Below are 12,886 nucleotides of genomic sequence, written 5' to 3' on the forward strand. Positions count from 1 at the left end.
GAGGGTGGTGGAGGCCCCCTATGATCTGCAGATGGAGCTTCTCAACAGGATCCTGCTGCACCTGAAGCCGGCGCTGACACAGATCAGGGCAGAGGGGGAGCACCTGGCCCAGGAGTAAGATCTTCTGCGGAACATCAAGGTCAAGCTGGAGGAGGCTGAGATCGCCACCTACCGCCACCTGCTGGAAGACAGCGAGGACTTTAATTTTGGTGATGCCCTGGACAGCAGCAACTCCATACAAACCCTCCAAAGACTACCACACACCAGATAGTGGACAGTAAAGTGGTGTCTGAGACCAATGACACCAAAGTTCTGAGACATTAAGCCAGCAGAAACCGGGTACACTTTGGGGAGCAGGAGGCCAATAAAAAGTTCAGAGGTAAAAAAAAAAAAAAAAAAAGATTTTATGGTTTGTACTGTGTAACTTAACCCTGGCCTGCATGGTCTTAGGTCTTCTGTATAATTTTGGTATTTTATTGCCACAGAGTATGCTTTGTCAGCTTTATGATCTCTGTTTTAACATTAATGCTGGTTAGCTATACTTAAACTCCAAAACAGGGGAGTACAAGGAAGTATGGCTGACCTTTCTTCCCTTGTGGCATGGAATTCAATTTTTCAGGTTTCTCTGGGATCCCCATGGCCTATGGACTGTTCATTCTCCATAGGCCTATGGGGACTATAGGATTTTATTTTTGATTTATGAACCCATCTTGAGTGCTTCTATATATATTCAAAGGCCCCACAAGAAATTATATTTTTTACAAAGAGCAAGAATATTTGTTACATAAAAAAGAATATGCACCCTTAAGAAATAACCATAAAGTTCAAATTAGATAAGATCATATTGAAAACAGCAAGTCTGTATCCATCTACTTGTTAAAATCGGTAACAGATATGTTCTAAGGAAATTTAGCTAGTTATGATAGCTCGCTTATTTCTCACATTAAAAATTTGACTGTTAAGGGTGATAGAGCTTAAATGTGGTTGCAGGGGAAATGTATTTTTTAAGACATTTCTTTCCATCTTGAGGATATAATAAATGTAAAATTCTTCAACTATTCCACTTTACTAGAAAAAAAGCCTTGAGGTTTAGGTTTCAGACCAAGTTAAATCATTTTTACCCTATAGGAAATAAACTGAAATTTAAACTTAAATTATGTAGAAATTTTGCTTAAGAGTCCCTTTATTAGACCTTGCTAATTGATGATTTCCACACTTACTTTCTAATTTAGCACTAATAAAATTATTCTATCAGACTAGATTGTAAGGGCTATTCATCATAATGTTCTGTTCACTAAATGGAAGCCTTATTTAAAGCATTTTACTTAAATCCAGCCACTTACTATCAACCATTTTGTATCTCTTTATTTCTAAATCCAGAGGCAAAAATATCACTTAAGGTCTGAATTAAAATGTTTTCTAAAACAGTATTAAGTTATATTCTTTATTCCTTATTATAGATAAATTTGAGAAAGCTTAGAAACAATATCAATACTTTTCTTTTAATTTAAATCCGTATTTTAAATGTAGTTGTTACTGTATCTGTCCACAGCATATTTTGCCAATAATTCTTGAATGAATTGGAATTTTATTTAAAGTTGCCAAACAGGGATAAAATTCAAAGCCTTCATTATACCAGCATTATCAAGCGAATACTATTAGTATCTAATATTATTGTGTCTTTAATGCCTTATGCATTAACTTGAGGTCTACTAATTAAAATTTTCTATTAATCGTTTTGAACTTAGTTGAACTAGAGTTTTGCATTATTATCATAATTTGTGGGGGAAAATCTGCAAGAATTTATTTTTAAGTACATATTAAAATTAAAATAATCTATTTTCAAAACTTTAACTTCACAGATTAATATAAATAAGCAAATTAAGAGTTTATTTAGTGTTATTTATATTATTGCTTATTCAAGTTCACATTTTATGAACTAAAATTTTCTTTTTCCATCAACCTTGTTCAGATCATCACCACCTCTCAGTTGGGTGATTGAAGTAGTTTCCTACCTACTATTGTTACCAGAGAGGGGTCCTGATCCAGACCCTAAGAGATGGCTTATTAATCTCACTCAAGAAAGAATTTCAGGCGAGTTCATAAAGTGAAAGCATGTTTATTAAGAAAGTAAAGAAATAAAGGAATGGCTGCTCCATAAGTAGAGCAAACTTGAGGGCTGCTGATTGCCCATTTCTATGGTTATTTCTGATTATATGCTAAACTAGGGGTAGATTATTCATGCCTCCTTTTTTTAGACCATATGGGGTAACTTTCTGATTTTCCCATAGCATTTGTAAACTGTCATGGTGAGGTAGGAACGTAGCAGTGAGGGTGACCAGAGGTCACTCTCATTGCCATCTTGGTTTTAGCTGGTTTCTTTAAGGCAATCTGATTTATTAGCAAAGTCTTTATGACCTGTATCTTGTGCCAACTTCCTATTTCATCCTGTGACTGAGAATATCTAATGTCTGGGAATGCAGCCCAGTAGGTCTCAGCCTTATTTTATCCAGTCCCTATTCAAGATGGAAGTGCTCTGATTCAAATGTCTCTGAACACTATAATACAATTGCCTTTCCCCAAGGCAGACAGTCATTTTAAGAAACCATAAATAAGATGATGTAATTCCTTGACTTAAACACCTTCAATGGATTTGCATTGTATATAGAATTAAAACAGACCCTTAGCAGAACTTACATGATTCAATTCCTGTTTACTGTTTTAACTTTACTTCAAACAATATTCTCTTTGGCTTAGTATGCAAATGTCCAGGTTTCCTTTTGCAAGTCTTTGAGCAACAATGCTCTTTCTTAGCTTGAAGGCTTCCTATATACTGCTATGTCTTCTCAGAAGGCTGTAACTCCTTTCATGAGTTATTTTTCCTGGATTCGGTCTTGACTTGTCATATGCTATCCAAGTCTGACCATGCTAATGCCCATCCCCATTCAAAACACCCAAGAACATTTTACTCTTTTTAAAAATCACATAATCACTTATCTGTAAATTACGTATTATATTTTAGTTTGCCCCAAAGAAGATAAGTTGCATAACATTGATGCACTCATTCAGAGACGAGCACAATTCCTGAAGCACAGTGTAAGTCATCAAAAGCAGTTCTTATAACTGTCTAATAATAGTGCATTCAGAAATAACTTTTTTCAGAAAGTTTAATAATTCAAGATTTTGATTTATTTACAAGTAATTTTTACTGAATAGAAAAAATATTTTACTGCATTTAGTTAAAATACATTATGGAATGGGACTAAGATTTTTATATACACTAGCACTATAGAGTTATAATTATTGACCATTAAATTGGACTACTTCTGGAAGTCAATATAAAATAAAGAAATGTTGTTTTTTTGGTTTGATAGGAAAAAATCATTCTAGTTCACAGAAAAAAAATACTTTTTTTCAAGCAAAAATTGAGAGACGTTATAGGTGATTATACAAGGTAGAACAATTACATTTTTAAAAATGTTTCTAGAAAATGCAGATAGTTTTTTTTTTTTTTTTTTTTTTTTTTTTTTTTTTTTTTTTTGAGACGGAGTCTGGCTCTGTCGCCCAGGCTGGAGTGCAGTGGCCAGATCTCAGCTCACTGCAAGCTCCGCCTCCCGGGTTTATGCCATTCTCCTGCCTCTTTTTTTTTTTTTTTTTTTTTTTAGTAGAGACGGGGTTTCACCGGTTAGCCAGGTTGGTCTCGATCTCCTGACCTCGTGATCCGCCTGTCTCGGCCTCCCAAAGTGCTGGGATTACAGGCTTGAGCGACCGCGCCTGGCGAAAATGCAGATAGTTTTAATCAGTAATATAGAAGCTTAGAATAAAATTATCAAAACAACTCAGTAAACACACTAATAGAGGAACAAAAAACTAGAGACTGAATACTAATTCAATGCATATTTATATTTATTAAATTCTTAGGTACTGGTGACACTGCACTAAACAAAAGTGACAAAGTTGTTGTTTTCATGGCATGTATGTCAGTGGACAAATTAAGATCAAATTGTTGAGTGGAGAGGTTGTTATTTTACTTGCCACTGATCCCTTTTAATTGAAAGATTAAAAATTACCTTCAAAATGTAGCCATTTATTAAGATTTTTTAAAACCCTATGAAGTTGGAGATGGAGGAAAATGCAACATCACAGGGCATGAGACAAAAATAAAGTGTATCAAGATTTGTACTTAATTTAGACTATGTCAGGTTCAACTCTGAGAAGGCAGATGTTTGGGTAATTGTCAATTGTGATATATGCTTCTATACCATATTTTAATCTACCTAAGCCATAATCTCAGTAAGTGTACCTTGAAATCTATTCTCATTATTTCTTCTGTATTACACAACAACTATAACCACAATAGCACTGTATAACAAACCATTCTAAAACCAGTGGATTGCAAATTAAGCTTTTATTTCTCACTCTTATGTGGGTTTGGCTGGAGTTCAACTGATATAAGGCAGCTATCAATTCTTTACCACAGGTTTGGTTCAGGACTGTTTTTTGTATTTCTCATTCTCGGGAGACCAATAGGTTTCTTGGGGCATGTCTGTCTCATTATAGACGCAGAACAGAACAGGGAAGCCCAATCATGCAGCTCCATTTCAAGCCTCTCTTCACATTTCTTTTATCAACATATTTGCCAGGTAAAGTATAAAGGCCAAAGTACATGGAGGTGCAGGTCTGGAAATAAATAAATAAATATGGGACAATAATTTAATCTACCACAAAATCAAATAGCCTGGCTAATGGACTGTTGCAAATACTCATATATTTTACAACAATATTTTAGAGTTCTTGTACTTGCTGTTACTGCAATAAGCTACAAAATTTATGAGTACGTGGGCAGCTATAGAGTAAGACTTTTTCAAATGTCATAGATAAGCCTTTAAACAACTCTTTTTTACTTTCTAAAATTCATATTACTTAAGCTTTTATTGAGATAATTTTAGATTAACCTGAAGTTCTAAGAAATAATGGAGAGATATCTGTTGTACCTTAACCCAGTTTTTCTTAATGGTAACATCTTGCGGAACTACAGTACGATATTTCAAATAGGCAATTCATTACTATCTGCCATCTTTATTCAATTTTATATGACATTATGTGGTGTGCCTGCATGTGTGTATAATCCTATGCAATTTTATGTGTCAATTTATAGGAGCATCACCACAGACAAGACACAGAAGAGTTCTGTGTCTGGTAGGAATCCCTTGTGTTATCCACTTAACAGCCACACACTTTTCTTCACCTCTACTAATACTAATCTCCAGCAACTAGCAATTGTTTCTTTGACTCTATAATTTTGTCCATTTAAAAATGTTCTATAAATGAAATCACATAGTTCACATAGTATATTACCTTTGAGATTGGATTTTTTCACTAAGTATATTTCCCTTGAGATCTATCCAAGTTGTATATGTATCAATAGTTTGTTCCTTTTATTGATGAATAGTATTCAGTGTTGTGAATTTACGTTTGTTTAAGTATTCACTTATTGAAGGACTTTTTTATATCGATTTTGACTATCATGAAATAAAGATGCTATGAATATTTACAGATTTTGTATGACCCTAAGTTTTTATTTCTGTAGGATAAATACCCAATAGCGCAATTGCTGGGTCATTTGGTAAACAGAGACAGTTTAGAAAGAAACTCATATTTTTTTTTCCAAAATAGTTGTACTATTTTACATCTTTACCAGGAATTTGTGAATGATCCATTTACTTTAGATATGAATCATATCTTTTCTAAAATGTGCTGGGAGAATCAGGCCTGTATTTTGCAAAATATGGGTAAAATTTCAGTTTATTAACAGTAACTTCATAGGAATTGAAGAAGTATGCATTTCTTGGGAAATACCTAAAACAAAGCATCAAGCAGTCTTCGGGTATTAGAAAATTGCTCACAGAATTCAAGAATATTTCACTTTCATTTTATATTCTTGAAGTTAATTTTGCCTTTTTAAAAATTGTTTGAGGTGGGGTCTCGCTCTATCACCCAGACTGAAGTGCAGTGGCATGATCTCAGCTCACTGCAACCTCTGCCTCCCAGGCTCAAGTCATCGTTCCACTTCAGCCTCCCAAGTAGCTAGGATTACGGGCACATGCCGCCACCTCACTCAGCTAATTTTTTAATTCTTGTAGTTTTGCTATGTTGCCCAGGCTGGTCTCAAGTGATCTGCCTGCTGGGCCTCCCAAAGTGCTAGGATTACAGGGATGAACCACCATACCCGGCCTCATTCTGTTTTTTTAATTCATGGGATTATACGTTTCATTGTCCACAATACAATGATCAGAGATCATGATAGTTTCATATAGTTTTATACAAATAACCCAAAAATGATAATACATAGTTTGAGAAGAAAAAATTATGGGTTCAAGTGATTCCAAAGAAATGATTCCATTTACTTTAGGTTTTAAATTATTGTTCCAGAATCTTTTTCACATTAGATTTCACATTTCTTCCCTTTCTGAATACTCTGATAGCTTAATTATGAGTCAATGACATAAATACGTTGTAGAAATTCCGTATTCATGATTTCACAAACTTAGTAATCACGTGAGAAGAAATGCTCTGGAAATGATATCCAAAAAAGGATTCTTATCACTATGGTTTAGGTTAACTGTCTATGACTGAACAAGATACATGTCAGGAAGGCAGATAATCGGAATGGTTATAACTTGGGGTGGGAATAAGTTTTCCCAGATTATTCTCATTTAAACAATATGGAATTAAATACATGTATATTATATTTATAAATCTATACACATATTTATTTATTTACTTATTTATTTATTTAGTTAGTTATTGAGACAGAATTTCACTCTTGTTGCCCAGGCTGGATTGCAGTGGTGCAATCTTGGCTCATTACAACCTCTGCCTTCTGGTTGCAAGAGATTCTCCTGCCTCAGCCTCCTGAGTAGCTGGAATTACAGGCACCCACCACCACACCCAGCTAATTTTTATATTTTTAGTAGAGATGGGGTTTCAGCATGTTGGCCAGGCTGGTCTCGAACTCCTGACCTCGTGATCTGCCTGCCTCGGCCTCCCAAAGTGCTGGGATTACAGGCATGAGCCATCACGCTCAGCCACACATATTTTAATAAACATATTATATGTGTTAATAAATATATATATTTATATATAATATATGTGAGTGTGTGTGTGTGTGTGTGTGTATGGTGGGGCAGAGAGAGGGGGGGGGGAGAGAGAGAGAGAGAGAGAGAGAGAGAGAGAGAGAGAGAGAGTGTCAGGGTATCCCTCTGTAGCCCAGGCTGCACTGTCATGCAGTGATGCCATCAGAGCTCACTGCAGCCTCGAGGCTCAAGAAATTCTTGCACTTCAGCACCCCCCAAGTAGCTGGGACTACAGGCATGTGCCACCACACTTGGCTAATGTTCTTGAATTTTAGTAGAGACAAGGTCTCCCTATGTTGTCCAACCTGGTCTTGAACACCTGAGCTCAAGGGATCCTCCTGCCTCAGCCTCCCTCAGTGCCGTGATTACAGTTGCGAGCTAACACACCCAACCTAAATTATATTTTAATAGAAAAAAAAAAAAGGATTCCCATGAAGATACCAGAAAAATAGAACATACTCACTGATCTCCCCCTCCCCTAAACAAAGCATTTTCCAAAGCATAGTCAGATTTAATATCCAATTTCTAGCAATGTAAATTGAATTTGAAAGTAGATTGACCATAAAACTCTATTTAAAACGATATCTTGGTTAGAATTTATAAATACATGTTTGTGGCATCAGCTTTATCGTCGGGCATTCCAGAGGCAGACCTCACCAATCAAGCACACTTAACTTAATGCAGTTTTAAAACATCCCCCCAATAAGGTATACAAGCCAACCACTACCAATTTATCAGAGTTGACATGTTAGAGAAAACCTATCTGTAGTATCAGAACTGCCCAGTGGGAGATTCGTTAATCTACAATATTCTTCAGATTTTACCCCAGAATAACTGACTCTTTTCATTCTATTCCAAGACAAAAATAATTATCAAACTAAAGTTAGAAAATGAAAACATACACGCTTTAGAATATATAAAGCCATTGCATTTTCTTTTTATGGAGTCAAATCAGTCAGAAATTATAAAAGCTATAGGTATTTTTGATATTAAAATTTCATGCAAGTTCTGTAATCGATGAAGATTGGAATATTCAGTTATGCCTGAAATCTGCAACTTTTTCATGAAGGTTTTTTTTTTTTTTTTTTTTTTTGAGACATCTTGCTCTGTCACCCAGGCTGGAGTGCAGTGGCGCGATCTCGGCTCACTGCAAACTATGCCTCTGGGGTTCACGCCATTCTCCTGCCTCAGCCTCCTGAGTAGCTGGGACTACAGGCGCACGCCAGCACTAATTTTTTGTATTTTTTGTAGAGACGGGGTTTCACCGTGTTAACCAGGATGGTCTCGATCTCCTGACCTCGTGATCCACCCTCCTCGACCTCCCAAAGTGCTGGAATTACAGGCGTGAGCCACCGCGCCTGGCCTCATGAAGTTTTTAAGAGAATGAGAGGGATAAACAAAAAACTAAAAGACAAAAAACAAAACAAAAAAAATGATGTGTTTTGTTTTATATATATTGTCTTTATTTCGGCTGTCATGATATACAAGATTAAGTATATATTATTAAAAGGTAAGAGAAATGCTAATTAATTCTAATTGAGAATCTAATACATCAATACTTCAAGAGATAAATCTATGATATAAGAACATACAAACTAAGGACTAGATCATTAATAATATAATCATTAGAGTTTGTTTTCTGCATATTATAGTGGTTCTCAAATTTAGCTGTTTATCACCTTGACTTAATGAAGTTTTATTAAACTACTGAGGATAAGCTTCAAAAGCAGACATACAGAATAAGTCTCTCAAAAGGTGAAATTCAGCGACATAATAGATTCTTGAACACAAACAGGATTGTGAACTACTGGCTTTGCCTTACGTCACTCTGTTTCTACTGGAAGAGTGACTGTTAGTGCTAGCATATCTACTTTGACACGATCAAGGTTAAGAAATATTTCTAAACGCATATATGCAGCTTTTTTGATAGTAAAGAAATCTGAAGGTGCAATAGTTGAAGAATTATGTTTTGTTACTTTTCTCTTACATACAGAAAAATTGCCAAATTTGTATGATTCTCATAGATCTCAAGGAAACAAAGCTGCTTTTAAAAAGCACAAACTATATTGTCTGAGGTTGATCAAAATCGATTTTTTATTTCTCAGGTCTTTACCTTTGCACATCAAAATTAAAACCTTGATTTTTTATTTTTTTCCTACTTTAGTTTTCCTCAATTTGTTTGTATTTCCCTTCTAATGATGACACCTCCAATTTTCATGGTACAGTTTAAATTTCCAGTCAATACTGTTTTCAAAAATCGTTTGTGTTAAAAGGAACAATGGAATACATTTTTATTTAGTCCTTCCTGTATTTACAGACAGAGTCCCCAGACTCCAATTTTATTAAATCAAGGATTTCAGAAACTATGTTAAGAAAATAAAATAAATTTACTAAATTCTATTGTGACCATGGGAGGGGTGGGGGTAGGGGAGGACATGCAGTATATTCTGGAGAGGTGGGGTCAGTAGGTTTTTTGGTGTAGTTGAATCATTGGCAATTCACCATTCTATCAGTATAATGTTTTACTGAACAATTTATCACCTTCAAGTGAGAAGAGCAGAGTAGCAGATGAGAAGTCTAGACATTTTCCTATCCTGAATCAGTGTTTCTGGGCTACAACCTCCGAAGTTATTCATCAATGAAGTTGGAAAGATATGGCACCCAGTAGTCATTAATCAACAGCCTTTCTGTAGTAACTTGTAAGCAGTAGCATTATAACGCTCACTATCAGATATGTTCCTAAGTGTGTAACGGGGGCATTGTCAAAGGAAATGGAAGATTCCAACAGTAAACCTGGTCTTTAAGGCAGCAAGCATTTCTCAAGAGAACTATGGAGCAGTAAATAAACAATTATTACCCTCACTTTTTTAATGTTTATTTTCTGTGTGTTTGCTCTGCCTGTTCCTTGGATGATAGCACACTTTCAGTTGCCTTAAAACAATAAACAAACAAACCCTAATCATTTTTGTGTAGTAAAAATAAGCTGATAATGAAATTAAATTTGACCGTGAAATAAGTGGCTGAGAAGAACAATCATCAAAGTCAGTTATAGTAAAACCCCTTTGTTACCCACACTTCTACAATGAAATCTTGGATATGCGATAAATAATTTCAATATAAGTAAAAGCATAATATCTCAAATTCACAAAACCTGAACAAAGCCCACTTAGAAGTAACTACAAGACTGTTATACAAAACCATAGTTATGAAGAACTTGACAATAATTGTAACAATTAGTAATCATGTCTTATCGAAGGAACATATGTATATGCTGAGCAAAGCAAAATATACATGAGTAACAATGCTTTAACAAATTGTAAATTTGGGAAACTTTGGTAATGGTGAATTTATTCTGCTCATTTTCTGCATGCATGTATGACTCAGTATTTCGCCTGCCCTTCTGCCTTTTATTTCTTTATGTTTCCTCTCTGAAACATTTTTCTCTGGTGCTAAGTTAAAGACTACTTAGAGAGACATGGTAAAGTCCTTAAAATCTTTCCAGCACACTATTATCTGCTCCTACCATCAAGTACTCATTGTTCAGTGTTGAAACTCAAGATATGCCTTCAGAATCAAATTCAAAAGAAGAAAAAGGCTTTACACAGCAGGCATACTAGTAAAGTTGTTTAAAAATCTAGTCCTTAAGAGGATAATGGATATAAGGTGACTAAAACAGTTAACCTAGCAATCAGAGGATGGTACTACTCCTACTTTGAACTCTGTAAAAGGAAAATAACTTTTTTTAAAAAACCCTGATTTTTAAAGTGGTGTTTTTAGAAGACTAATCGTAGTAACACTCTCCTACTGACCCCAATCTGTAAGAAGGAGATAGATTAGTCCTTTTTACTGTGAAAGGAAATTTCTCTCACAGTTTGAAGATAAAAAGTAGCAAATAATGTTAAATAAATGTTATATAAAAGAACTTAAAAGTCACAGAATGAAGAAAAAAGCACATTATAAGAATTAAGATAAGGGCCCAAGGGGAAATTGACATTAGAATTAAAATATCTAACCGGGAAAAATTTCACTGATTATTTACAGTGATCCAAGCCTGTAATAACTTTTTTGAATGGTCCAATTCATACAGATAAGATTTCTTGTAACAACAGCAAAATATTCATGCAGGACTACAAACACAATTTTTAAATGTGTAGTAAGTACTAATTGATTTTTAAATCTATAGGAGGTACTTACAATCCTTTCAAAGAGTTTATTTAATTGGGAGATCCAAATGATTCTAAACAAAAAAATACAAATATATCATTCTTATAGTGATATTTAATATTGATCACTAACATTTTTTACAACTTAAGGGAATCCTGAGTTATAGGTAACACAGGACATCAAAAATCAATACAACTAATAAAAATAATGTGAGCTTCTTAAAGATTAGCCTAATATTACTACCTTGAAAGCTGAGTCTGACATTTTAATAGTGCTTTTGATGAAATTTTGTATCATAGAGAGGTCAAGCCTTTTGGGTCAAAGAAATACACATCGGTATCAAAACCCATCAATAAAATATATTAGAAAATTGATAAAATATATTTTTAGTAATTCTTAAAGTGATACGTTATTTAAAAAATACATGGCTCAGATATTAATGATTTTGTTCATATTAATTTTCAATATGCTGTAAAGAAGATATTTCCGAAGGATACATCTAAAAATCATGCTAATTTTACAATAATGGAAACTTTTATTTTTTAATGAATGCAGCAGAATCCTTTTGTCTACTTGCTTATGTCATCTTCCTAGCATCCTTTCATCATCTGTTTTTTTGGGGACTCCCTGAATTCCTCCTGAGAAAATCCCTTTGATTCCCAAGAGCAATTTAATCAATTGCTCTTCTCTATAGACAAACAACAGGATTCATTAAAATAAGTATTAAAAATAGATAGGAGCGGCCGGGCGTGGTGGCTCATGCTTGTAATCCCAGTACTTTAGCAAGACAAGACAGGCAGATCATGAGTTCCGGAGATGGAGACCATCCTGGCTAATACAGTGAAATCCTGTCTGTACTAAAAATACAAAAAATTAGCTGGGTGTGGTGGTGCGTGCCTGTAATCCCAGCTACTCAGGAGGCTGAGGCAGGAGAATCACTTGAACCTGGGTGTGTGGAAGGATTTTCAGTCCTTTCAGACCATCTTATCATTCACTACGTTTGATAAGCTGTCCGGATGGTTTCACCTATAACTCTGAACTTTTAAACCAAATTGGATTATTTTTCTGGTGGTCGCTATAACAAATTTCTACAAAGTTGGTGGCTTAAAACAATAGAAGATTATTCTCTCAGAGTTCTGAAGTCGAGAAGTCAAAAACACAGATATCAGTAGGGCTGTACTTTGTCCAGAGACACTTAAGAAAAATCAAGTTCTACAAAATCTACGCACTAAAAACAAGAGTGTATGGAGCAATAGAGTTGGAGCAGATAAATTAAAGCTTGTGCAATGTTCTAAGCCGTGCACTGACAAAAACAATAATCCACACTTGTGAGATCACTTAGACCAGACAAGCATCTCAGAGGCATAGATGAAATGGAATGAAAACAATGGAAAGTCTTTAGCTAGAGCAAGGCTAGTAGGTGCTGTGACAGCAAAGGTGTAGAGCTCTGACCCAGTAGATCTCCTTTTAAGGTGTATATGAGAGATGATGAAATAAAGTGAGGTCTATACAGAACTAGTAGTGCTCTCAGGGTGCAGAAGTTCATTTTTTAATAAAGCAAAATAACTCCTGCTGTTAATGTAATA

This window comes from Macaca thibetana, chromosome 5 (genome assembly GCF_024542745.1).
Source record: "Macaca thibetana thibetana isolate TM-01 chromosome 5, ASM2454274v1, whole genome shotgun sequence".
Taxonomy (NCBI): domain Eukaryota; kingdom Metazoa; phylum Chordata; class Mammalia; order Primates; family Cercopithecidae; genus Macaca; species Macaca thibetana.